This window comes from Bubalus bubalis, chromosome 8 (assembly GCF_019923935.1).
Source record: "Bubalus bubalis isolate 160015118507 breed Murrah chromosome 8, NDDB_SH_1, whole genome shotgun sequence".
NCBI lineage: Eukaryota > Metazoa > Chordata > Mammalia > Artiodactyla > Bovidae > Bubalus > Bubalus bubalis.
In genome coordinates, this window is record NC_059164.1 from 16,791,493 (window position 1) to 16,819,477 (window position 27,985).

Below are 27,985 nucleotides of genomic sequence, written 5' to 3' on the forward strand. Positions count from 1 at the left end.
CTGCTTGAATGCCTGGCTCACTCTCTTTTTCTCCGAACTTGCCTTACAATTGGCACCTATTTTTTAAATAAAAATAGCAAACAGTAGCTGATATTTATTAAGTCCTGGCCATGTGTCAGGCAGATTTAGCTGATGGCACTTAAACATCTCATTGAGTCCTTACAATGTTCTGAAGTAGGATATGTTTCCCCCTTGTTGGGACTGGAGACTGACTGATTCAATATCCCACTTATAAGCTATGTGACTTTTGGTCAGTTATTTAACCATCTGAGCCTCAGTACCTTTATTCATAAAATGTGATTGAGAAACATGATCCATGGATGATAAACTCTTCTTCGGAGGTTTTTTTTTTTTTTTTTTTTTTTTGAGTTAGTATTTATAAAGTATTTAGAATCTCGTGGAGAGAAATATGTTTTTGTAAAATGAAATAAAACTCTGATTTTGAGGCCCATATTCTTTCCACTTCAGCAGCCCAAACTACACATCAGTTTGCTGACTCTACTCTTAGAAGTGATAATGTATTTTCCCAGAGCAAAATAAGCAATTATAATTCTTGTAATACTATAATTCAAGCAAGTAGAATTCTGTGGACTATCCAAGAAAGTAATGACCACACTTCATAATACAACCTTGAATATATTTTCTTAGAGAAGCAAAAATAAGTATCAGATATTTCGTGTGATATGGGTTGAAGATTACTTGTTGATTAAATACAGGAAGTGGATGAAAGATAACACCTTCCAGTGAGTTATCAGTAAGATGTGATCTCAATTCTTATTCACCTGGTTCAGTTTAATTGCTTAATAACTGGAAATACACCTACAAACCACAGCAGAAGAGCATGTGACCATTAAGGTAAGAAAGCAGGGAAAATTGCCCTTCTGCCATGAAACAAAACACTCTAATCTTCACTGAATTGTACAGACAAGAAGTGATTTCTGAAGAAATGAACTCATTTGAACAAGTTAAACTCTTGTTTTTGATTGTTTGGATGGCTGACAGCAACTAATTTTTCATAAAACCCCCAAATTTTTCATAAAATCCTCCTCAGCCAAGTGTGTATTTTTTATTAATGTTTTCCTTACTAGTTGAGTTCTTAAATGCAAAAATGCTTTGAAAATTAAAAAACATTATAAAATTTAATATTTATTTTTTGTGAACTGTTACTTTCTATGTTTAAGAACTCTACTGGTCCAAGAGGTACTAATTTTACTCTGAATTAATCTGGAAGAAAGAAACAGTTTGCAAAATTACCTAATTTTGGAAAATGAGATGGTTTTCAACATCTGAAATATCAGTTTAAACTGCATGTACTACGAGGGTCAAGACAGAAAAAAGAGAAGCTGGTTAAAAGAATAAGTAGAACTTTGAGTGAATTTAGTATGTTTTTATATTCTGGAAAATCTCTTAAATATCTGACACACGTTCAGTACGTCTAATAATTTCTCAATGTCAGATTTGATCATATAGAGACGAGCAAATGTACACTATGTTTCACTGATTTACTAAATGGAATGATTTCATTAAAATTCATAATTTTAAACTTTATACATCATTGCCCAAGAATGAGAACACATTACTGCTACTGCTACTGCTAAGTCACTTCAGTCGTGTCTGACTCTGTGCGACCCCATAGATGGCAGCCCACCAGGGTCCCCCGTCCCTGGGATTCTCCAGGCAAGAACACTGGAGTGGGTTGCTATTTCCTTCTCCAATGCATGAAAGTGAAAAGTGAAGTGAAGTCGCTCAGTTGTGTCCGACTCTTAGCGACCCCATGGACTGCTGCCTGCCAGGCTCCTCCGTCCATAGGATTTTCCAGGCAAGAGTACTGGAGTGGGTGCCATTGCCTTCTCTGGAGAACACATTAACAATGTTAATAAATTGGGTATATGCATGAATTATTACCAGAAATGTATATATTTCAAGTTTCTGCATGTATATGTTTTCTCTAAGGTATCAGTTCAGTTCAGTTCAGTCACTCAGTTGTGTCCGACTCTTTGTGACCCCATGAATTGCAGCACACCCAGCCTCCCTCTCCGTCACCAACTCCTGGAGTTCACCCAAACTCTTGTCCATCAAGTCGGTGATGCCATCCAGCCATCTCATCCTCTGTCGTCCCCTTCTCCTCCTGCCCCCAATCCCTCCCAGCATCAGAGTTTTTTCCAATGATTCAACTCTTTGCATGAAGTGGCCAAAGTACTGGAGTTTCAGCTTCAGCATTGGTCCTTCCAAAGAACACCCAGGACTGATCTCCATTAGAATGGACTGGTTGGATCTCCTTGCAGTCCAAGGGACTCTCAAGACTCTTCTCCAACAGCAGAGTTCAAAAGCATCAATTCTTCGGTGCTCAGCTTTCTTCACAGTCCAACTTTCACATCCATACATGACCACTGGAAAACCATAGCCTTGACTAGACGGACATTTGTTGGCAAAGTAATGTCCCTGCTTTTGAATATGCTGTCTAGGTTGGTCATAACTTTCCTTCCAAGGAGTAAGCATCTTTTAATTTCATGGCTGCAGTCACCATCTGCAGTGATTTTGGAGCCCCACAAAATAAAGTCTGACACTGTTTTCACTGTTTCCCCATCTATTTGCCATGAAGTGAAGGGACCAGATGCCATGATCTTAGTTTTCCGAATGTTGAGCTTTAAACCAACTTTTTCACTCTCCTCTTTCACTTTCATCAAGAGGCTTTTTAGTTCCTCTTCACTTTCTGCCATAAGGGTGGTGTCATCTGCATATCTGAGGTTATTGATATTTCTCCTGGCAATCTTGATTCCAGCTTGTGCTTCTTCCAGCCCAGCGTTTCTTATGATGTACTCTGCATAAAAGTTAAATAAGTAGGGTGACAATATACAGCCTTGATGTATTACTTCTTTTCCTATTTGGAACCAGTCTGTTGTTCCATCTCTAAGGTATAGTAAGTTCATAATAGTCAGTGTGTGAACATTCTTGGAGTGAGTTAGGACTTCTGTTGTTGCTTAATTGCTTACTCTCATCATTGTTCTATTCTTAAAGGTCTAACCTGAGGGAGCCTCATCAATGTATTTCTTGCCATCTGGTTTCTCCTTGGGTTTGGTCAAGGAAGAGAGTAGAGTGACATAGGGTTAATCATTTCCCTGGATGTTTCTCTGCCAGCATGCGACCAGTGTCCCTTTTGGCTTTTACTCCCACTTAGAAGCCTCCTCTGTATAGCTTTCCTCTTGATAGTTGTTGTTCAGTCAATGAGTTGTGTCTGACTCTTTGCTACCCCATGGACTGCAGCATGCCACAATTCCTTGTCCTCAACCATCTCCCTGAGTTTGCTCAAACTCCTTACCACTGAGTCAGTGATGCCATCCAACCATCTCAAACCTCTGTCACCCCCTTCTTCTCTTGCTTTCAGTCTTTCTCAGCATCAGGGTCTTTTCCAATGAGTTGGCTCTTCCCTTCAGGTGGCTAAAGTATTGGAGCTTCAGCATCAGTTCTCCCAATGAATATTTAGGTTTGATCACTTTGCTGTCCAAGGGACCCTCAAGAGTCTTCTCCAGCACCTCAGTTCTAAAGCATCAATTCTTCAGTGCTCAGTCTTCTTTATGGTCCAGCTCTCACATCCGTACATGAATAATGGAAAAATCATAGCTTTGACTACACGAACCTTTGTCTGTAAAGTGATGTTTCTGCTCTTTGTTGTTATTCAGTTGATTAGTCCTGTCCACCTCTTTGATATCCCATGGACTGAAGCATGCCAGACTTTCCTGTCCTTCCCCATCTCCTGGAGTTTGTTCAAACTCATGTCCATTAAGTTGGTGATGCCATCCAATCATCTCTTCCTCTGTCATCCCTTTCTCCTCCTGCCCTCTTTTTTCCCCTGGCATCAGGGTCTTTTCCAGTGAATCAGTTCTTTGCATCAGGTGGCCAAAGTACTGGAGCTTCAGCTTCAACATCAGTCCTTCCAATGAATATTCAGGGTTTATTTCTTTTAGGATTGATTGGTTTGATCTCCCTCCAATTCAAGGGACTCTAAAGAGTCTTCTCCAACACCACAGTTTGAAAGCATCAATTTTTCATTGCTTAGCCTTCTGTATGGTCCAACTCTCACATCCATACATAATGACTGTAAATATACATAGTTTTGAATATATGGACCTTTGTCACAAAGTAATGTCTCTGCTGTTAAATATGATGTCTATGCTTGTCATAGTTTTCTTCCAAGGAGAAAGTGTGTTTTAATTTTACGGCTGCAGTCACCATCTGCAGTGATTTTGGAGCCCAAGAATAAATAAAGTCCGTCACTGATTCCATTGTTTCTCCATCTGTTTGCCATGAAGTGATGGGTCTGCTTTCAATGATCTTGTTTTTCTAAATGTTGAGTTTTAAGCCAGCTGTTTCACTCTCCTCTTTCACTTTCATCAAGAGGCTCTTTAGTTCTTCTTTGCTTTCTGCCATAAGGGTAGGGTTATCTTCATATCTGAGGTTATTGATGTTTCTCCCAGCAATCTTGATTCCAGCTTGTGCTTCATCCAGCCCTGCATTTCTTTCATATGATGTACTCTTCATATAAGTTAAATAAGCAGGGTGATGATATACAGCCTTGATGTACTTCTTTCCCTATTTTGAACCAGTCCATTGTTCCATATCCAATTCTAACTGTTGCTTCTTGACCTGCATACTGGTTTCTCAAGAGGCAGGTGAGGTGGTCTACTAATTCTATCTCTTTAAGAAATTTCCAGTTTGTTTTATTCCACACAGTCAAAGGCTTCATTATAGTTAATGAAGCAGAAGTAGATTTTTTTTCTGGAACTCTCTTGCTTTTTCTATGATCCAGTGTATGTTGAAAATTTAATCTCTAGTTCCTCTGCCTTTTCTAAGTCCACCTTGTACATCTGGAAGTTCTTGTTTCACATACTGTTGGAGCGTAGCTTGAAGGATTTTCAGCATTACCTTGCTAGCATGTAAAATGAATGCAATTTTAATTGTGTGGTACTTCGAACATTCTTTGGAATTGCCCCTATTTGGGATTGGAATGAAAGTTGACATTTTCCAGTCCTGTGGCCACTGCTGAGTTCTCCAAATTTGCTGGCATGTTGATTGCAGCACTTAAACAGCATCATCCTTTAGGATCTGAAATAGCTCAGCAGGAATTCCATCAACTGCACTAGCTTTGTTTGTAGTGATGCTTCCTAAGGCCCACTTGACTTTGCATTTCAGGATGTCTGGCGCTAGGTGATTGCTCACACCATCGTGGTTCTCCAGGTCATTAAGATCTTTTCTGTACAGTTCTTCTGTGTATTCTTGCCACCTCTTCTTAGTATCTTCTGCTTCTGTTAGGTCCATACTGTTAGGTCCATACTCTGCTATTTAGGTTTCAGTGATAGTTTGCTATCAACTATCACTGGAAAACTCAGCAGTAGCCACAGGACTGGAAAAGGTCAGTTTTCATTCCAATCCCAAAGAAAGGTAATGCCAAAGAATGCTCAAACTACCACACAACTGCACTCATCTCATACACTTGTAAGGTAATGCTCAAAATTCTCCAAGCCAGGCTTAAGCAATATGTGAACCATGAACTTTCTGATGTTCAAGCTGGTTTTAGAAAAGGCAGAGGAACAAGAGATCAAATTGCCAACATCTGCTGGATCATCGAAAAAGCAAGAGAGTTCCAGAAAAACATCTATTTCTGCTTTATTGACTATGCCAAATCCTTTGACTGTGTGGATCACAATAAACTATGGAAAATTCTGAAAGAGATGGGAATACCAGACCATCTGATCTGCCTCTTGAGAAACCTGTATGCAGGCCAGGAAACAACAGTCAGAATTGGATATGGAACAACAGACTGGTTCCAAATAGGAAAAGGAGTACGTCAAGACTGTATATTGTCACTCTGCTTATTTAACTTATATGCAGAGTACATCATGAGAAATGCTGGGCTGGATGAAGCACAAGCTGGAATCAAGATTGCCAGGAGAAATATCAATAACCTCAGATATGCAGATGACACCACCCTTATGGCAGAAAGTGAAGAGGAACTAAAAAGCCTCTTGATGAAAGTGAAAGAGGAGAGTGAAAAAGTTGGTTTAAAGCTCAACATTCAGAAAACTACAATCATGACATCCGGTCCCATTACTTCATGGTAAGTAGAATGGGAAACAGTGGAAACAGTAGCCGACTTTATGTTCTGGATGCCAAAATCACTGCAGATGGTGATTGCAGCCATGAAATTAAAAGACACTCCTTGGAAGGAAAGTTATGACCAGCCTAGACAGCATATTAAAAAGCAGAGATATGTCTTTGTCAACAAAGGTCTGTCTAGTCAAGGCTATGGTTTTTCCAATGGTCATGTATGGATGTGAGAGTTGGACTATAAAGAAAGCTGAGAGCAGAAGAATTGATGCTTTTGAACTGTGGTATTTGAGAAGACTCTTGAGAGTCCCTTGGACTGCAAGGAGATCCAACCAGTCCATCCTAAAGGAGATCAGTCCTGGGTGTTCATTGGAAGGACTGATGTTGAAGCTGAAACTCCAGTACTTGGCCACCTGATGCAAAGAGGTGACTCATTTGAAAAGACCCTGATGCTGGGAAAGATTGAGGGCAGGAGGAGAAGGGGACGACAGAGGATGAGATGGCTGGATGGCATCACCGACTCAATGGACATGGTTTTGGGTGAACTTTGGGAGTTGGTGATGCACAGGGAGGCCTGGTGTGCTGTAGTCTATGGGGTTGCAAAGAATCAGACACGACTGAGCTGCTCAACTAACTGACTGGTAGTATGTTCCCATTGCATCCATTCATTAGGCCTAGATGGTAGTATATTTTTCCTGTTATAACTAGCCTCATTGTATTATACCATTTATTGATAATATCTGTATTATACTAAGGTTGATAACCTTGATCCACCCATGGAAATAAACCTTATTAAAATCTTCTCAAAATATCCCATTTGAATGATCCATCTGTTTCCTGACTGATCTATTACAGTGTGGGAAATAGATTTGCCAGTCAATTTAGTTATGGTGTAATAATCTTCATTGTCAACATCATCTCTTGTCTGCTTTTTAAAAAAATTTAAATTAATTCATTAATTTTAATTGGAGTATAATTCTTGTCTGCTTTGCAGTAGCTTCCTGTTGTTCTCCCTTCTTCTACTTTTGTTCCACTAAAGTCTGTCTTCTACACAGCAACCAGAGTAATCTTATTAAAATGTGAGATCAGATCATTTCTCTGCTTAGACCCCTTGAGGGCTTTAAATCTAAAAGTCCAATACATCTCCATGGCCTCAGGCCCCTAACAGTCTTCATCAATCCATGACTTGCTTACTTCCTTGCTCTTGTCTTCTCTATAAATAACTCCGATATCCATGCTCTAGATCTTTCATTGTTTCTTGAGCACATCAGGCATACTTATTATTAAGGATCATCACACCTGGTATTCCAGCTGCCAGTAATGTTCTTCCTCATGGGTCCTGCACTAACAAATCAAATTTTAGCTTCTAAACTGAGGCTTTTCTGTACACCCTATTCAAATGAAACCCCGTTCCACCTTAGGCATTCTTACTTACAAAGTGCTTATTATCAACTAACATATTTATTTTATGCAATTTCTTCCTAAAAAAAATTAATCTCATGAAAACTGGTTTATTTCTGTTGGCCCCTATGCTGTGAATGCCTTGAACACTGCCTAGCACTTAGTAGAAACATACTTTATAATGATTTATTGAATGAGTGGGTATGTATTACTCACTGAAGTTTAGTTACATTTTATTCAGGTCACAGTGATGCTAGTTGCAATGTTAGTACTTGTTTAATTAAATCAATCATCAAAAAGTTATTAAAACTTACAGTTCTATACTGAAAGTGTCATGGATCTCTAAGACTTATATCTGCTTAATAAACATAAATAAATACAAGTCCTAAAGTCCATAGAATAATGTAACTAAAGTGCATCAGTAGACCTAAATTTTTGAACTAGCTCTACTAACAACTTATATTGCATAAACTAAGGGGAAGTCTCTTTTAACTTCTCTGTGCTCCAATTTCCTTAGTTGTAAAATTAGGTGAAAGAGTGAATGATTCTTAGCATCCATTATTCATCTGAAATTATAAGAGGTGGTTGTTATATATCTTTTGAGAATATTTTTATGTATTTTAAAATGTCATCTGAAATTATAGTGTAATCAATGCTAAAGATCATTGATACGTGATACCTACAGGAAGCACATATAACTTATTATCATTTGTCCTTCATCTTCTTTACAAACAATATATTACTATGTCTTTTTCTAGAGAATAACAATGGATAAACTAATCAGGAGAGTTGTGATCACAGATAACCCTGTGATTGTGACCAAGTATTTTTTTTTAATTGAAGTATAGTTGATATATAATGTGTTAGTCTCACGTGTACAGAAATGATTCAGTTATTCATAGCAGTAGTGTTAGTCACTCAGGAGACTGTAGCCCACCAGGCTTCTCTGTCCATGGAATTCTCCAGGCAACAATACTGGAGTGGGTGGCCATTTGTGTGTGTGTGTGTATATATATACAGATTTACATACATGTATATTTCTTTTCAGATTCATTTCCCTTATAAATTATTACAAGAAAGTGTGTATAGTACTGTATGCTATACAGTAGGTTTTTATTGTTTGTCTATTTTACATATATTATTACATATATTTTCATCACAAACTCCTTATTTATCTCTCTCTTTCTTTCCACTTTGGTAAACATAAATTTGTTTTCAATGTCTTTTAGTCTATTTATGTTTTATAAATAAGTTTATTTGCATCTTTTTTAGATTCCACATATAAGGAGTATTATGGCATTTGTCTTTCTCTATCTGCCTTACTTAGTAATCTCTGCTGCTGCTGCTAAGTCGCTTCAGTCGTGTCCGACTCTGTGAGACCCCAGAGACGGCAGCCCACCAGGCTCCCCCGTCCCTGGGATGCTCCAGGCAAGAATACTGCAGTGGGTTGCCATTTCCTTCTCCAACGCATGAAAGTGAAAAGTCAAAGTGAAGTTGCTCAGTCGTGTCCGACTCTTAGCGACCCCATGGACTACAGCCTACCAGGCTCCTCCGTCCATGGGATTTTCCAGGCAAGAGTAATGGAGTGGGGTGCCATTGCCTTCTCTGTAGTAATCTCTTGGTCCACCCATATTGCTGAAAATGGCATTCTTTCTTTTTATGCTGAGTAATATCCCATCGTGTATCTATACTTCATATTTTTATCTGCTCACATGCCAGTGGACATTTAGTTCACCTCCCTGTTTTGTTTATTGTAAATAGTGCAGCAAAGAACACTGGGGTGCATGTATCTTTTCAAATTATGATTTTCTCTGGATATATGGCCAGGGATGGTATTGCTGGATCCTATGGAAATTCCAGTATTTTAAAGAGCCTCCATACTGTTTTCCATAGTAGCTGCACCAATGTGGGACTAAAGTATAATCTCGAATTTACCATTTTCAACAATACATTGAGAATATATTAAAATATAGATGAAATATGTTACGATAGATATGTGTCAGAATTTCAGATTATACTGCAGTAAGTATTCTCATCTTTGATATTCCTGGAAACTTATCCATGTCATAGATTTTCAAATCCAAGAAAATATTTTAAATAATCTCAAATGAATACTTCAAATTGAAATAAACCTTTTATATATGGCATATTTTTAACCTTTAGGATTCAAACTGAACTCCTGAAAAATTTATGTAAAAGTTGTAGAAGTATCCAGATGGTTCTCTTTATCTCTTTAAATATCTGAAAATACAAAGTCAAAAAATTTTAAATTTCCTATGTCTGTATTGTGCCAACCCAGCAAAAATCAGATGCTATTTATCACTTTTGAATTTTCACCACCAGAAAAGTCATTAATTTTAATGATAAAATCCTGTTATAACTTGCATTGAGTTGACCTTTTAAGCTCTCAGACAAAATGTACCATATAACCATAAGGTGATATTATTGTTATTTGGAAATGAAATAGTATTTCTTATCCTTTTATAATAACATGACAGACAAAATACTTGAATACCATAATTTTTTCCTCTGTGCAAATTTTACGTATAATATTCATTTTGAAAATGAGTATTTTCTATACATTTAGGTTTACATTTTAACAAATAGATATACATAATTATTTATAGACTCCTGTTGGGTAGGTAGAAATGTTTTTCTTATATCTATTGTTTAATTTGTCTTAATTGTTTTCAGTAAAATTTGAACTAAAACATTAGTTATTAATATACTTGACCCCATACATGTGTTTTATCCCTCTACTAAATAATTTTCTTACCTTGCATCAATTCATGTTGATTATGAAACTGAAATAAATTCAGTGACTGCTTGTCAGACAACTGGACAGTGGAAAATTCTTTTGTTGGGAAAACAAAGAACTCACAATTTCTAGCCTTTTAGTGCTTGATGATATTTGCTTCCATCATGCCATTTGCTTATTGTACAATACATAGGAGAATGCTTTCTACTGGCTTCAAACATAGCCTTCTAACAGGCATGGTTCAAAGAAAAGGCTCTCTACATGCATCACAATTTCTTCCTTGCTGCTGCTGTTTCGTAAACACTTAGGTGATACATCCATCCTCATTAGGAATCACTCTTCCTTACAGACAGACTATTCCCAACAATCAGCAAAACCAGTTCTTATCTTGGATTTAAAATATCCTTGCAACATTCATTCTTACCGTTTTTCTTTCCATGGTCCCCAATTAACACCATTTTTTTTAGCATAATATCTTTCATCTTGATTTATGTTAATATAATGTAACAGATTTTATGAGTAGGAGGAAGCAAGCAATACAAAAGGCAACATTAAAAGGGCCTTGCCAAGTACTGGGTTTAAAAATTGGTAGAATTTCAAAAAAGCAGCTCTTAGAAATTATGTTTAATCATTGCTAGCAGCTTAGAGTAAAATTACTTCATACTCCTAGTCACTTACCATTTAATATTTATAAAAATGATTTCTACATTCCATGAATCTTAAATATTCATGATTATCATTTCTCTAATTTCCAAAAGCCCCTCAGAGAAAGTATACTGCAAGTTAGAACATTACCTGATATGGGAAAGGGAATAATGACACATATATCTGACAGATTGTGTGATACAGTGGGGTGAAAGCAATTTACTAGGAGATGGGCAATATGGGCTGCCCTTTGGTACCTGGGACTTGCTACTTTCATGACTGAGCAAATTCTATGGTTCCTGTGTTCTCTAGTTTTCACCCCTGGCAATGAAAGAGATCACTGTCTTGCTCTACCTTTTAGGTTCTTTGAAAGTCTATTGGTAATATGTGTGAAAGTCCTTTCAAAAGGTGAAATATTTTAAAGTATTAGATTGGTACAAAAGTAATTGTGGTTTCAGACCATGAATTTTAAATCATTATAACAAAGCTCAAACACATCATTAATTAATCAAAATAGGAACCATTACAATCAACATATTTTTGCCAACAAGAAATACGTTTGTTTATTCCTGTAGCATAAAAATCCATACTTTGGGATTCCATAAACTCCTGGAAAGCATTTTTTGCCTTCTGCTGGTGGTGGGAGCATTTTCCCTGCCAAAAATTACCTAGATGCGTGAAGAAGTGGGCCCTTTCTACTGATCAATGCCAGCTGTAGGCGTTGAAGTTTTCATTGCATCTCATCAATTTGCTGAGCAGACTTCTCAGATGTAAGATTTGACCAGAATTCAGACTATGGGAAAAGGCAATGGCACCCCACTCCAGTACTGTTGCCTGGAAAATCCCATGGACAGAGGAGCCTGGTGCGCTGCAGTCCACGGGGTCACTAGGAGTCAGACATGACTGAGCGACGTCACTTTCACTTTTCACTTTCATGCATTGGAGAAGGAAATGGCAACCCACTCCAGTGTTCTTGCCTGGAGAATCCCAGGGACGGGGGAGACTGGTGGGCTGCCGTCTATGGGGTCGCACAGAGTCAGACACAACTGAGGCGACTTAGCAGCAGCAGCAGCAGCAGCAGCAGAAAGCTATAGTGGATTAAATTGGTAGCAGACCACCAAACAGTGACCACGACCTTTCTCTGGCATAAGACTGGCTTTGGGGAATGCGTTGGAGCTTCCTGTCAGTCCAACCACTGGGTTGGTCATCACTGGTTATCATAGAAAATCCACTTTTCATCACACATCACAATCCGATTGAGAAATGGTTCATGGTTGTTATATAGAATAAGAGAAGACGACACTTTGAAAATAGTGAATTTTTGATTTCCAGTTAGCTCATGAGGCACCCACTCATTGAGCTTTTCATCTTTCCAATTTGCTTCAAATGTCAAACAACTGTAGAGTGGTTGATGTTGAGTTCTTCAGCATCTTTTCCTGTAGTTTTAAGAGGATCGGCTTCAATGATGCTCTCAGTTGGTCGTTGTGAACTTCGGATGGCCAGTCATTATGCTCCTCATCTTTAAGGTTCTCATCTTTGCAAAATTTCTTGAACCACCACTGCACTGCATGTTCATTAGCAGTTCCTGGGCCAAATTCATTGTTGATGTTGAGAGTGGCCTCCATTGCTTTACAACCCATTTTGAACTCTAAAAAAAAAAAAAAAAAAAAAAAAAATTGCTCACATTTGTTTTTTGTCTAACATCATTTGTACAGGCTAAAATAAAATAAACAGCAAGTAATAAGTCATTAGCAAAAACACTTAAAACAAGTAATGTACATTAAATGATGCATAACATAGCCACATTTAAGAATGTATTCTGATATCAAACAGCACAGTTCAACAATGCAAAACCACAATTCCTTTCCAACCAACCTAATATTATCTTTATGATTCTTTAAAATTTTGTATTCCTATCTATATACCACTACAGAATCAACTTTTCCCCCCCTCTCCATTAAAAAAAAAAATCACTTCCCATTTTGAAAAAATATAAGCAATTGAAAACTCCTCTTCCTGGTCTCCACAATTCCAGACTCTCTCTACTTTTATCTGTTGATTTTTAGAGGGTTAGATTTTGTACCAAATATCTCATGACACTCTAAAAAATCTCAAATGATAGTGTCACCAAAAAAGAAAGTGAAAGTGAAGTCACTCAGTTGTGTCCAACTCTTTGTGATCCCATGGGCTGTAGCCCGCCAGGCTCCTCCATCCATGGGATTTTCCAGGCAAGAGTACTGGAGTGGGTTGCCATTTCCTTCTCCAGGTGATCTCCCTGACCAAGGGATCGAACTCAGGTTTCCCACACTGTAGGCAGATGCTTTACCATCTCAGCCACCAGGGGAGTCACCAATAAAAATAATAACAAAACTACACATGGTTTACTGTTGATACAAGATATTCATACACAACTCCACTGTGTCTTAACCCAGACATATATCAAAAGCAGCCCTTTTTAAGACTTGTAATCCATTAAGCTCAAGCCTAATTTTCATTCTCTATGCAAAAACTATCTTTTTTAAAAAAGAAAACTCCTTTATTTTTTCACTGAAACCATCCATTAGACAGGCCCACCCCTTCCTTGCAATAGCTCTTTTTCTTTTATGATCAGAAACTTTTTACATCATATTTTGTTTACTGGACTAGAACAATAACACTACTACTGTTAGTATTACTACCTTTTACTACTCAACACTTTGTTTTCTCATTTATGAAAATAGGGATGTTAAAACTAGTAGCTAGAATTTTTGTTTGGGTTAAGTTAGCAAATAAAAATTTATATATTAATACCTATAAGTTCTTTAAAGGAAGGAGCATATGGTATTTCAGGTATACTGCTACATTCCCTATAGTATTTAACACTAAAGCAATTTTCTACCCATATACATAATATATATCCTTTAAATACACTGAATATCAGAGAGTTAATATATTTGTCTGTGCTCATGAGTATTATATACAAGTGTGTGTGTGTGTGTGTGTGTGTGTGTGTGTATATATATATTTATATACCTATAGTATTAATGCTACATGTGTTTATATACATGTAGTTTTTTTTTCCCCCCATTTCTTTCTGGTAAGTAGTACTGAATACTAATTGCTATTCCAGAGAACTCAGAGTGGCAGATGTTACCATCCTCATTTCACAGAAGAGAAAACTGACTTCAAGGAGTTATAGCTTTCTTAGAATTACTCAGCTTAATAATACAGAATGAGATTCCAAACACAGGATCTTTTCTCATAAGTAAATGCTACTTACACCGCTTCATCTAATTGTCAGACACTATTCTAGCTGACGATGATAGAATTGTAATTTAGAACAACTTCCTGCATTCTCATCTCCTTTTCATGCCCAAGCCTGAGAAGAGTTTCTTCATCAGCTCTTTGGGTTGTTGAATGAGACTTTGGAACCTGGAGCAGAGTATGTCCAATTCCCTTCTCCACTCTGAAAACATATGTGACTCCTACATTAAATCTAGTGATCAAATGTCTTTGAAATACCCTTCAACTCACCCAAGCATTATTAGCTTACAATATGTTTATTCTTTTGTGATTTGTATTAAGAAGATATTTCTTGAGATTGTAAGCATCCCTTCAAATCACATTTAAAATATTCTAACAAAAACTGGTCAAATGCAATTGTATTATCTTATTGTTTTACAAAATAAAGTTGGTAGTGCCAAATGATCACAAATTATTAATAGTTAGAAAAGCTAATGAGCCAATTTGTTCCTCTGGCTCATGATACTCTAGGTATTTTAAAATTGTGTTTTTCTCAATTATCCATGAATTGTTACATCATGGTACTAAACAGAATTACATTTTCTTAGATGTTTCAGAAATATGCCTTATAATGTATATTAGGTAAAAAGTTCTTGCTTCATGGCTTCCCATTTCCTGAAACTTAATAGTTATTCACCTTAATCCTATAAATTCAATGTTCTGTAAGGTAAATTTACTTCAAATGCAGAGCATTTTTCTGTAAACACCCATGTGTATCACTTTCATTCTCTCATCAGTCTGGCTTTATTGCTCTAAGCAAATATCCCTTGATTTCATTTGTAAAATATTTCTGAAGAAACAAAGGTGGTTTTCAACTTATTTTCATTTTTCCCCTTTTACTGAGATTATGATGACTTTGAACAGTCCTCAGATGAATTTCACCTTTCCTTTTTGTCTATTTCAAAGGAAGGGAAACTTTGAAGAACACTTTTTTCTTTTTTAATATATCTAAAGCTTCTTTTCCATAGAAATGAAATTTCCATTTAATACTTTGAGCTTTCACTGTGAATAGACTATGCTCAGTGGAGACAGAGGAAAACAAACTTACTTATAACTATTCTTGTTGTCTATGGGGACCCATGTCTGGTCACTTGTAACTCCTCTACCCTGCTCACATTAGGGAAACTGTAGAGCCTCAGTTCAAGCACAGTTTACCAAGGAAATGAGGACCCTGAGTGTACAAAGAAATTTTCCCTTCAACTTTGTGAGTCATAGTTTCCTAAGGGAGAAAAAAAAAAATATGGGATCATGAGAAGCCAAATTCTACTTTACCTCTTCCCTAACCTGCCAAACATTCCTGATCAGGGTTACAGAAGGAAAGCTTTCAGTCTCTTGCTGTAGTGGTTATCAAAAACTTAAGTCTCCTACTTTAGTCTTAATTTTTACAAAAATCAGTTCTTACTGAAAATGTAAGGACTATTTTTATGGGGATGCAGTCCATTATGTGATAGCTACCGCACTGTTTCTGGAAATTACTTGTTTTTCCTCTTTGATTAAACAACTGTTGTTGTTCAGTTGTTAAGTCATGTCAGTCTCTTTGCGACCCCATGAACTCAGCATGCCAGGGTTTCCAGTCCTTCATTATCTTCCTGAGTGTGTTCAAACTCATGTCCATTGAGTCAGTGATGCCATCCAACCATCTTATGTTATGTCACTCCCTTCTCTTCTTGCTACCAATCTTTCCCCAAATCACGGTATTTTGCAATCAGTTGTCTCTTCACACCAGGTGGCTGAAATATTGGAGCTTCAGCTTCAGCATTAATCTTTCCAATGAATATTTAGGGTTGATTTCCTTTAGGATTAAAGACTTTGATTCTCCTTACTGTCCAAGGGACTCTAGAGTCTTCTCTAGCACCACAGTTTGAAAGCATCAGTTCTTTGGTGCTCAGCCTTCTTTATGGTTCAACTCACAGATTCATACATGACTACTGGAAAAACCATAGCTTTAACTATACAAACCTCTGTTGGAAAAGTGATGTCTCTCCTTTTTAATACATTGTCTAGGTATGTCATAGCTTTTCTTCCAAGGAGCAAGTGTATTTTAATTCCATGGCTGCAGCCACCATCTGCAGTGATTTAGGAGCCCAAGAAAATGAAATCGGACACTGTTTCCACTTTTCCCTCATCTACTTGTCATGAAGTAATGGGATTGGATGCCAAGTATCAGATTATGTCCAAGTTCAGTTCAGTTCAGTCCCTCAGTCGTGTCCGACTCTTTGCGACCCCATGAATCACAGCACGCCAGGCCTCCCTGTCCATCACCAACTCCCAGAGTTCACTCAGACTCATGTCCATCGAGTCAGTGATGCCATCCAGCCATCTCATCCTCTGTTGTCCCCTTCTCCTCCTGTGCCCTATCCTTCACAGTATCAGGGTCTTTTCCAATGAGTCAATTCTTTGCATAAGGTGGCCAATGTATTGGAGTTTCAGCTTCAGCATCAGTCCTTCAAATGAACTCCCAGGACTGGTCTCCTTTAGGATGGACTGGTTGAATCTCCTTGCAGTTCAAAGAACTCTCAAGAGTCCTCTCAAACACCACAGTTCAAAAGCATCAATTCTTCAGTGCTCAGCTTTCTTCACAGTCCAACTTTCACATCCATACATGACCACTGGAAAAACCATAGCCTTGACCAGATGGACCTTTGTTGGCAAAGTAATGTCTCTGCTTTTTAATATGGTATCTAGGTTGGTCGTAACTTTCTTTCCAAGGAGAAAAAGTCTTTTAATTTCATGGCTGCAATCACCATCTGCCGTGATTTTGGAGCCCCCCAAAAATAAAGTCTGACACTGTTTCCCAATCTATTTCCCATTAAGTGATGGGACCAGATGACATGATCTTAGATTTCTGAATGTTGAGCTTTAACTTTTTCACTCTCCTCTTTCACTTTCATCAAGAGGCTTTTGAGTTCCTCTTCACTTTCTGCCATAAGGGTGGTGTCATCTGCATATCTGAGGTTATTGATATTTCTCCTGGCAATCTTGATTCCAGCTTGTGCTTCTTCCAGCCCAGTGTTTCTCATGATGTACTCTGCATAGAAGTTAAATAAGCAAGGTGACATTATACAGCCTTGACGTACTCCTTTTCCTATTTGGAACCAGTCTGTTGTTCCATGTCCAATTCTAACTGTTGCTTCCTGACCTGCATACAAATTTCTCAAGAGGCAGGTCAGGTGGTCTGGTATTCCCATCTCTTTCAGAATTTTCCACAGTTCATTTGGATCCACACAAAGGCTTTGGCATAGTCAATAAAGCAGAAATAGATGTTTTTCTGGAACTCTCTTGCTTTTCCAATGATTCAGTGGATGTTGTCAATTTGATATCTGGTTCCTCTGCGTTTTCTAAAACCAGCTTGAACATCTGAAAGTTCACGGCTCATGTATTGCTGAAGCCTGGCTTGAAGAATTTTGAGCATTACTTTACTAGCATGTGAGATGAGTGCAATTGTGTGGTAGTTTGAGCATTCTTTGGCATTGCCTTTCTTTGGGATTGGAATGAAAACTGACCTTTTCCAGTCCTGTGGCCACTGCTGAGTTTTCCAAACTTGCTGGTATATTGAGTGCAGCACTTTCATAGCACCATCTTTCAGGATTTGAAATAGCTCAATTGGAATTCCATTACCTCCACTAGCTTTGTTTGTAGTGATGCTTTCTAAGGCCCACCTGACTTCACATTCCAGGATGTCTGGCTCTAGGTCAGTGATCACACCATCGTGATTATCTGGGTCGTGAAGATCTTTTTTGTATAGTTCTTCTGTGTATTCTTGCCACCTCTTCTTAATATCATCTGCTTCTGTTAGGTTCATACCATTTCTGTCCTTTATCGAGCCCATCTTTGCATGAAATGTTCCCCTGGTATCTCTAATTTTCTTGAAGACATCTCTAGTCTTTCCCATTCTGTTGTTTTCCTCTATTTCTTTGCATTGATCACTGAGGAAGGCTTTCTTATTTCTTCTTGCTCTTCTTTGGAACTCTGCATTCAGATGCTTATATCTTTCCTTTTCTCCTTTGTTTTTGGCTTCTCTTCTTTTCACAGCTATTTGTAAGGCATCCTCAGACAGCCATTTTACTTTTTTGCATTTCTTTTCCATGGAGATGGTCTTGATCCCTGTCTCCTGTACAATGTCATGAACCTCCATCCATAGTTCATCAGGCATTCTATCTATCAGATCTAGGCCCTTAAATCTATTTCTCACTTCCACTGTATAATCATAAGGGATTTGATTTAGGTCATACCTGAATGGTCTAGTGGTTTTCCCTACTTTCTTCAATTTAAGTCTGAATTTGGCAATAAGGAGCTCATGATCTGAGCCACAGTCAGCTCCTAGTCTTGTTTTTGTTGACTGTATAGAGCTCCTCCATCTTTGGCTGCAAAGAATATAATCAATCTGATTTTGGTGTTGACCATCTGGTGACATCCATGTATAGAGTCTTCTCTTGTGTTGTTGGAAGAGGGTATTTTCTATGACCAGTGCATTTTCTTGACAAAACTCTATTAGTCTTTGCCCTGCTTCATTCTGTATTCCAAGGCCAAATTTGCCGGTTACTCCAGGTGTTTCTTGACTTCCTACTTTTGCATTCTAGTCCCCTAGAGTGTAAAGGACATCTTTTTTGGGTGTTAGTTCTAAAAGGTCTTGTAGGTCTTCATAGAACTGCTCAACTTCAGCTTCTTCAGCATTACTGGTTGAGGCATAGACTTGGATTACTGTGATATTGAATGGTTTGCCTTGGAAATGAACAGAGATCATTCTGTCGTTTTTGAGATTGCATCCAAGTACTGCATTTTGGACTCTCTTGTTGACCATGATGGCTACTCCATTTCTTCTGAGGGATTCCTGCCCACAGTAGTAGATATAATAATGGTCATCTGAGTTAAATTCACCCATTCCAGTCCATTTTAGTTTGCTGATTCCTACAATGTCGACGTTCACTCTTGCCATCTCCTGTTTGACTTCTTCCAATTTGCCTTAATTCATGGACCTGACATTCCAGGTTCCTATGCAATATTGCTCTTTACAGCATCAGACTTTGCTTTTATTACCAGTCACATCCACAGCTGGGTATTTTGTTTTGTTTTGTTTTGGCTCCATCCTTTCATTCTTTCTGGAGTTATTTCTCCACTGATCTCCAGTAGCATATTGGGCACCTACTGACCTAGGGAGTTCCTCTTTCCATATCCTATCATTTGCCTTTTCATACTGTTCATGGGGTTCTCAAGGCAAGAATACTGAAGTGGTTTACCATTCCCTTCTCCAGTGGACCACATTGTGTCAGACCTGTCCACCATGCCTGCCCTTCTTGGGTGGCCCCACAGGGCATGGCTTAGTTTCATTGAGTTAGACAAGACTGTGGTCCTAGTGTGATTAGATTGACTAGTTTTCTGTGATTATGGTTTCAGTGTGTCTGCCCTCTGATGCCCTCTCGCAACACCTACCATCTTACTTGGGTTTCTCTTACCTTGGACGTAGGGTATCTCTTCATGGCTGCTCCAGCAAAGCGCAGCTACTGCTCCTTATCTTGGATGAGGGGTATCTCCTCACTGCTGCTCCTCCCAACCTTGAACATGGAATAGCTCCTCTAGGCCCTCCGGCACCTGTGCAGCCACCGCTCCTCCCGGCCGCTGCCCCTGGCCTCGGGCGGGGGTAGCTCCTCTTGGCTGCTCCTGCTCTGTCACAGCCTGGCACTCTTGGCCGCCACCCCTGACCTCAGACGAGGGGTAGCTCCCTCCGGCCACCTCCCCTGACTTGGGACGTGGGGTAGCTCCTCTCGGCTGCACTCTGCGTGCCAGATATGCATTTATTAAAATCCATCTAGGAATTTAACTTTTTTGAAAAACAGCTAGATTAATTTTACTGGATTTCCTTTCTCCATTCTTAGTCTGCTTCTTCATCCACATTTCATACAACCTTAACCTGTTTTGTCAGTCACTTTTTACCACCTCACTTCATTTCTTACTAACTAATCTTCAGTGGACCCCTGTATTTACAAGGCAGTATCCAATTACCTCAACTTACCTTTTTAGTTTTATAATTACTTTTATGCAGCTCTCCTTCCCAACCTCTTGTCCTTCTAGCCTAGTTGGTCTCTCCAGCTTCACAATATATTTATTTTTACAAGACATATTTCCTTTGGAACAAGTAATAAGACAAGAATATTCATCATACCATTGTTATTTAACATTGTTCTAAGTTACCAGCTGAAGTAATTAGTAAAGAGAAAGGAACAGAAGACATAGGAATCAGAGAGTTGAATGTAAAATGATTATCTGCAAATAATATGACTGTTTATTGAAACACCAAAAATAATCAACTGAATTTTTGTGAAAAACAAAGAATTCAATAAATGGGCACAGAGTGATATCAATTGTCTTTATATAAATTGCCTTCATATTTGAAGCTAAAAGATAGTCCTATCTTGTGTCTTTTAGTGTTTTTATAATAGCAACCAAAAGATGAATTACCTTGGACTAAAAAAAGAAACGATCAAGACCTAAATGAAGAACACTTTAAAATATCATAGAGATTCATGAAAAGATATTTTAACAAATGGAAATCATGTTCTTGAAGAGAAAGACCAGAAATTATAAAGATGTCTATTCACTCTAAATTAATCTATGCATTTAATGTGATCCCAACAAAACTGCCAGTAGGATAAATTTTTGAAGCTGAAAAGATTGATTTAAAAATATATGTAGAAAAAGGAAATGGTTTTCCCCCTGTAAATACTCTTTCCTTCTATTACTGCTAATTTTTTACTTAATTCTGAAGGGTATTAAGCATTGTAGTCCTATGATCTAGACGTAAAACACAAAAGAAAGCAAATATTAGTGAGTGATGATTTCAGAGCTTGGGCGTTATGAAATTAGCAGACTCAAATTTGTGTTTTGATTTGGCCACTAGCTGACTGTGTGAATGTGGGCAATTGACTTAACCTCTTCAAATCTCATTTTCCCATCTAATGAAGGGAAGAATCCACCTTACTGTGAGAGTCAAGGAAATGAGTACACATTTCCATTTGTGAAAATCCTGGACACTTTGTCTAACCCAGAGTGTATTTAAGACATATTACTTAAAAACTGTAACCTTGGCTTTTCCAAAATTCAGAAATAATCTAGATCTTTTGCAAAACTAATTCCTAATGGATGCCTTATGTTTATTTTTCATGTAATTCATCAACTATCTTCTATTGTTTTTCTGAACATTATATGTAACAGTAGTGATGGATTTATTTAGGGGTAAAGAGAAATGTTAATATCTCCCATTCTTCTGTTAGATTTTCACCAGAGTTGAAATTTGTAGGTTGTTACAACTTCTGAATTAAGCTCAGCAGAATATTATTCTCATTGTTCTCTTATGACAAACAGTTATTCTGGGCGTACCTGAAACAAAACAAATACAATCCTGAAAAAGCTCCCCCTCTTTCAAAATCTTGTATGAATCTTAGGGGTGCATTCTATTCTCTATGCTTCTTGGTTACAGTCCAGGCAGTCTCATGGGAGTAGCATCTAGGGAAAGTTACAGGTGTTTTCTGCAACCCATGTTCTTCATCTATAAAAAGAAAATAATTAATACCTGGCTGCCAAAGTGTGGTGGGGATTAATTGGATGTTTATAAAATCTTTAAAGATACAAAATTCCATAAAAGCTCAGAGTTTCTGCCTATTAAATTAGTCATAAAATATGGAAAATTTCCAGGAGAAATATTTAAACTACTGGGATATGATTGTTCAATTTCAGGAGATAACAAAAATATGCAGCATATTTTATAATTTTTGATCCTACCTCTTTTATTTAGACGATTGAGGAAAGGTTAAAATCAAGTTACCATTGATCCTTAACAGTCACAGAGCAGAGGAGTTTCTATATGAAAGTTATTGCAATGAAAAATGAAGAATCCATGAATTCATTAGCATTAGCATCTCATTTATCTTATCAAAAGACCTTTAACTGTCTGGCTATCCTTTTTCTCACTTCAAAACCATGATACCCTATTCTAACACTGCTCTCCTTTGGGTGCTTTATCAATATTTACTCATTAAAAAATTCTTTGGGAATGAATTATTTGTTTTCACAATACATATGGTAGCTCTTGGAACTAGCACAATGAGAACAGGAGAAATGTTATTTGATGGTATAAGAGAGGGTAGGTCTTCCCAGTGGTAAAGAATCCACCTGCCAATGCAGGAGATGTGCCTTTGATCCTTGGGTCGAGAAGATCCCCTGGAGAAGGAATTGGCAACCACTCCAGTATTCTTGCCTGGAAAATCCCATGGACAGAGGAGTATGGCAGGATATAGTCCATGGAGTCACAAAGAGTCAGACACAGCTTAGTGACTGAACAACAATAACAAAGGCATGAACATTACAGATTTTTGTACAGTAGGTGATGGTCATACCACTATATTCTATGGCCTGTCTAAGGAAGCAGTGACAGTGAAATTCACTATTGCTATCTATATTCATCAACAATAATTGAGGAGAAAACATGTGAAAGCTGTAGAACTCACAGAGTTCAGTTTCACACTGGAAGATTTGAATATGGAATACTTTTTGTTTTATAAAGCTACATGCCATGAGACTCTGTTGCACAGAAAATATGCTGTAAAAGAACTCTGTAGTCCATTATATTAGTAATGCAATAAAAAAGTATTTTTTTTAGAATATTCCTATGATAAACCTAACCTAACCGTAGACAGCGCCTCTGAGTGGTTCCTCTCCAGTTCTGTGGAGCCAGTGAGTCCCAAACAGCCAAGCAGAGAGAAATCAGAGAGTGAGAGCAAGAGGTCGTGTGTGCTTGTGTGTGTGCTGCCCATTTTCATGTGACAAGGGAAGTGTTCTGAGGTAGTGATGGAGGGTGCTTTTGGTCCATGGAAAGGCAGTACTACAGGTGGTTATAAGACCTTTGAGTTTGAACTCAAGTTGACTGGGCTCTTAATCTCAGATCCATCACTCGTAGAGAACTGAAACAATTCCTTGCATGAAATGGAGGCTATAACAGGAGTACATATTACATGGATTAGTTATTAGAGTTTAGTGTTCATGTTAAAATGATTAACAGAGTGTCTGGTGAGCACAAGTAAAAACTGAATACATTTTAGCACTTGCTGTTATCATGTCTTTTTAAGCATAATAGTTCTATTAATAGCTTTGAAAACAATGATCAGTTTATATTTGGGTGGCATAGAACAAAATTCATTCTCTGCCTTCCCCACCTTCCCTACACTAAAAGAGCAAAGCTGTTTTTAATTGGACTCGCCAATCAATACAAGGTAGAGAACCTCTCAGGACACCCGTGGGTAGGAGAAGGTAGGGTGAGTTATTGAGACCAGTGTAATGTGCGTAAACCTCTTAGGATTTATGATACTCATTCATTCCTCTTTGAAACTTTCTAAGCACAATATTGTAGAAGGTTATTGAGATGGTGTGACTGCCAGTTGACCTGCAAACTGAACCCGGGGAACTGGGGGCTCTAGTTTATGAGATTGCAAAGAGTCAAAAGTGACTTAGTGACTAAATAGCAACAACTCTCTTAACCCTGTCCTTGGAATGTACATTCCATCTACCATTCCCACTCTAGGAGCCATTTTAAGGACACAGCCTTGAAAGAGCAAAGTGTTGAGACCATCCTAACTGAATATGTGATTGGATCCATTTAACTCCTCTGTATAAACTTTGAAGATACTGATGGGTGGATATGGAACTTTACTCATGGTGCAGTTGCCCAAGGCAAGCCTCATATGTAAGTTCGCTTTCTTGCTGGAGTGCTTCCCTGGTGGTTCAGACACAAAGAATCTGCCTGCAATGCAGAAGACCCAGGTTCAATCCCTGAGTTGGCAAGATTCGCTGGTGAAAGGAATGGCAACCTACTCCAGTATTCTTGGCTGGAGAATTGTAGGGACACAGCAGCCTGGTGGACTACAGTCCATTGGGTCACATAGAATCGGATGTGACCGAGTGACTAGCAATATCACTTTCTTGTTAGAACTGTTACCAGTCTAGGGTGGTCCACTACTTTCTTTAATCTCTCTGTGTCCTCCATGTATGGGGCCAGTTTGTGAACTAACAAATAAGAACATAGGACTTTGGGGGAGTAATAAATAATCTCAGGACAAATCCAAGGCCAAATATTTTGAATATCCCTTAAACAATTTTCAGACATTTTTCAATTCTGGCATCTCCCTGTCACGGTTTTATATTTTTACTGAATATGCAGAACAGAACCATTCTAATGCCTTTTGACTGAACACAGTTCTATATTCAATACCCATTTCCAGGAACAATTCCAAAGGCCTTATAATCGCAGAGTCATATGTAGATTGTTTGTTGAGACCTGCCAAACCTATGTTTAAAGGGTTGGCCCTGGAAGCAGATACCCTCTTCAAAATCAGGTCTTGTCATGTACTAAACTGGGTCCTTGAGAAAGTTACTTAATCTTTTTATGCCTCAGTTTACTCACTGATCCACACAGTCAAAGGCTTTGGCATAGTCAATAAAGCAGAAATAGATGTTTTTCTGGAACTCTCTTGCTTTTTCAATGATCTAGCAGATGTTCGCAATTTGATTTCTGGTTCCTCTGCATTTTCTAAAACCAGCTTGAACATCTGGAAGTTCACGGTTCACGTATTGCTGAAACCTGGCTTGGAGAATTTTGAGCGTTATTTTACTAGCATGTGAGATGAGTGCAATTGTGTGGTAGTTTGAGCATTCTTTGGCATTACATTTCTTTGGAATTGGAATGAAAACTGACCTTTTCCAGTCCGGTGGCCACTGCTGAGTTTTCCAAATTTGCTGGCATATTGAGTGCAACACTTTCACAGCATCATCTTTCAGGATTTGAAATAGCTCAAGCGGAATTCCATCACCTCCACTAGATTTGTTCATAGTGATGCTTTCTAAGGCCCACTTGACTTCGCATTACAATAAACTGTGGAAAATTCTGAAAGAGATTGGAATACCAGACCACCTTACCTGCCTCTTGAGAAACCTATATGCAGGTCAGGAAGCAACAGTTAGAACTGGACATGGAACAACAGACTGGTTCCAAATAGGAATAGGAGTATGTCAAGGCTGTATATTGTCACCCTGTTTATTTAACTTATATGCAGAGTACATCATGAGAAATGCTGGGCTGGAAGAAGTACAAGCTGGAATCAAGATTGCCGGGAGAAATATCAATAACCTCAGATATGCAGATGACACCACCCTTATGGCAGAAAGTGAAGAAGAACTAAAGAGCCTCTTGATGAAAGTGAAAGAGGAGAGTGAAAAAGTTGACTTAAAGCTCAACATTCAGAAAACTAAAATCATGACATCTGGTCCCATCACTTCATGGGAAATAGATGGGGAAACAGTGGAAACAGTGTCAGACTTGATTTTTTTGGGCTCCAAAATCACTGCAGATGGTGATTGCAGCCATGAAATTAAAAGACACTTTCTTCTTGAAAGGAAAATTATGACCAATCTATATAGCATATTCAAAAGCAAAGACATTACTTTGCCAACAAAGGTCTGTCTAGTCAAGGCTATGGTTTTTCCAGTAGTCATGTATGGATGTGAGAGTTGGACTGTGAAGAAACCTGAGGGCCGAAGAATTGATGCTTTTGAACTGTGGTTTTGGAGAAGACTCTTGAGAGACACTTGGACTGCAAGGAGATCCAACCAGTCCATTCTAAAGGAGATCAGTCCTGGGTGTTCTTTGGAAGGACTGATGCTAAAGCTGAAACTCCAGTATTTTGGCCACCTCATGTGAAGAGTTGACTCATTGGAAAAGACTCTGATGCTGGGAGGGATTGGGGGCAGGAGGAGAAGGGGATGACAGAGGATGAGATGGCTGGATGGCATCACTGACTTGATGGATGTGAGTTTGAGTGAACTCTGGGTGTTGGTGATGGACAGGGAGGCCTGGTGTGCTGTGATTCATCGGGTTGCAAAGAGTTGGACTTGAGTGAGCAACTGAACTGAACTGAACCAACTGTACAGCAAAGATAAGAGTAATTCATTGTTATGCTATATGATTATATAAAGATCAAAGAGATAAAAGATACAATGAGATTAGAATGGTTTCAGGCTCATAATAACTGTTTAGAAATGTAAGTTGTTATTATTGTATTATGGTTATTATGCTGTCCTGTGGAAAGGGTATACTCACACACTATCTTAACAGCCAGTTAATGGAATAAAAGCACTATAATACATTTGAGTATGATCCTCAACTTCCTTCTTTTAGGTATTATTAAAGATAGAGGAGAAATCAGAATGCAAACATTAGTTGTGCTATTATGCTTAGTGGAGAGATCAGTAAGTTCAGTGTAATAGTAACACCTGACATTTCCTTAGGGCTTTATAGATCACAAATTTCTATGCATAAATGCTTGGCAGTTTGCAAAGAGATTCAGAACTCTGTTTTTTAGACTTAGCAACAATCAGACAACTCAGATTATTGTTTTTATTAAAAAAAAAAAAGTAAGGCTAAAAGAAGTTAAGTCATTCAATTGTAGTCCAACACTCATGCCAGTTAATATGTCTAATAAAACAAAGAGTTGTAAGTCACGTGGCATGCTGCTTATCTCCACATTCTCTTCCCTCTTCCTCCTCCATCCCCTCCCTATTTCCCTGCCTCCCTCACTTCCTTCCTTTCTCCCTTCCTTCCTTTTCCTCTTCTCTTCCTTTTCCCCTTCCTTCCTTTCTCCCTTCCTTCCTTTTTTCATCTTTCTTTTCTTACTCCATTCAGAAATATTGATTAAACCTGACCACGTGCCGTGCACTATGCAAGACGCTGGTATGAAGTCATGAAATGCAAACACGATCCCTCCCTCTTTGGAGAAAACATTCCAGTGTTAGAGTCATAAACAAGTAAACAAATCCATAAACCTAATGACTCCAAATTTTGACACTATAAAGAAGCAGACGAGGCAGTGTGATTCAGAGAAATGAACTGTGATGGGGGTTAATTTAGGCAGATTGGTCAAGATAAACGTCTCTGAGGAATGGGCAAATTAGAGAGCTGAAGAAAGAGGGGAATTTGTCAAGTGAGGGGCTTGGTGAGATATGCAGGGGTGTTACAGACACTGAAGCCTAAGTTGTTTTGGTCCCTGAGGTCTTGCAGGTTGAAGTATTTGAATTGAGTCTGGATTACAAACCTTTCAGGTAGCTAAGAGATTTTTGGGATTGTGTCTTATCCTGAATGTCCGCTAGTACTTTGTTACTTGATTCTAGACGATTAGCATAGAATGTCTACTCTGGAGGCACCATCAACTATGATAAGTGGGGCTTAATTCGCCCCATTCCCCGAAGTGTCTTAAAATGCTCTTTCTTGTAATTGCTATATTCAAGGAACATTTTGCATTTTTCTCAATATTTGTCCCAAGGAGATTTTTTATTTTTTTGCTGCTTTGATCTCTAGAGCTCTTTGTTGACTCACCAATGAGATCTAATTCAGCATGTTTTACACTAAAATCTACAATTTTCATTCTGGTCTGGTATAGGAGATATACATCTTTTGAAAAATAATACTGATCCAGACAGTATTAAAAAGAAATCTTATCCCCCAAAGGATGTAATGTAAATAGAGCGGCACATGGCCAGCTGTTAAAGGAAATCTCTTTGGCTTTATTCTTCCCCCAAGAGTGCAGTGAGCTGGTCCTTTAGAATGTACCTACTGGGATACTAACAAGACGCCAAATGAAAACACCTTGAAAATATCTGTATATGTCAAATACTCAGGCCTAGAAATCCTATGGATATGACATGCTGTTATTATGTGACTTACACTGAGGATTTATTTTACATTGCCTAAACCAA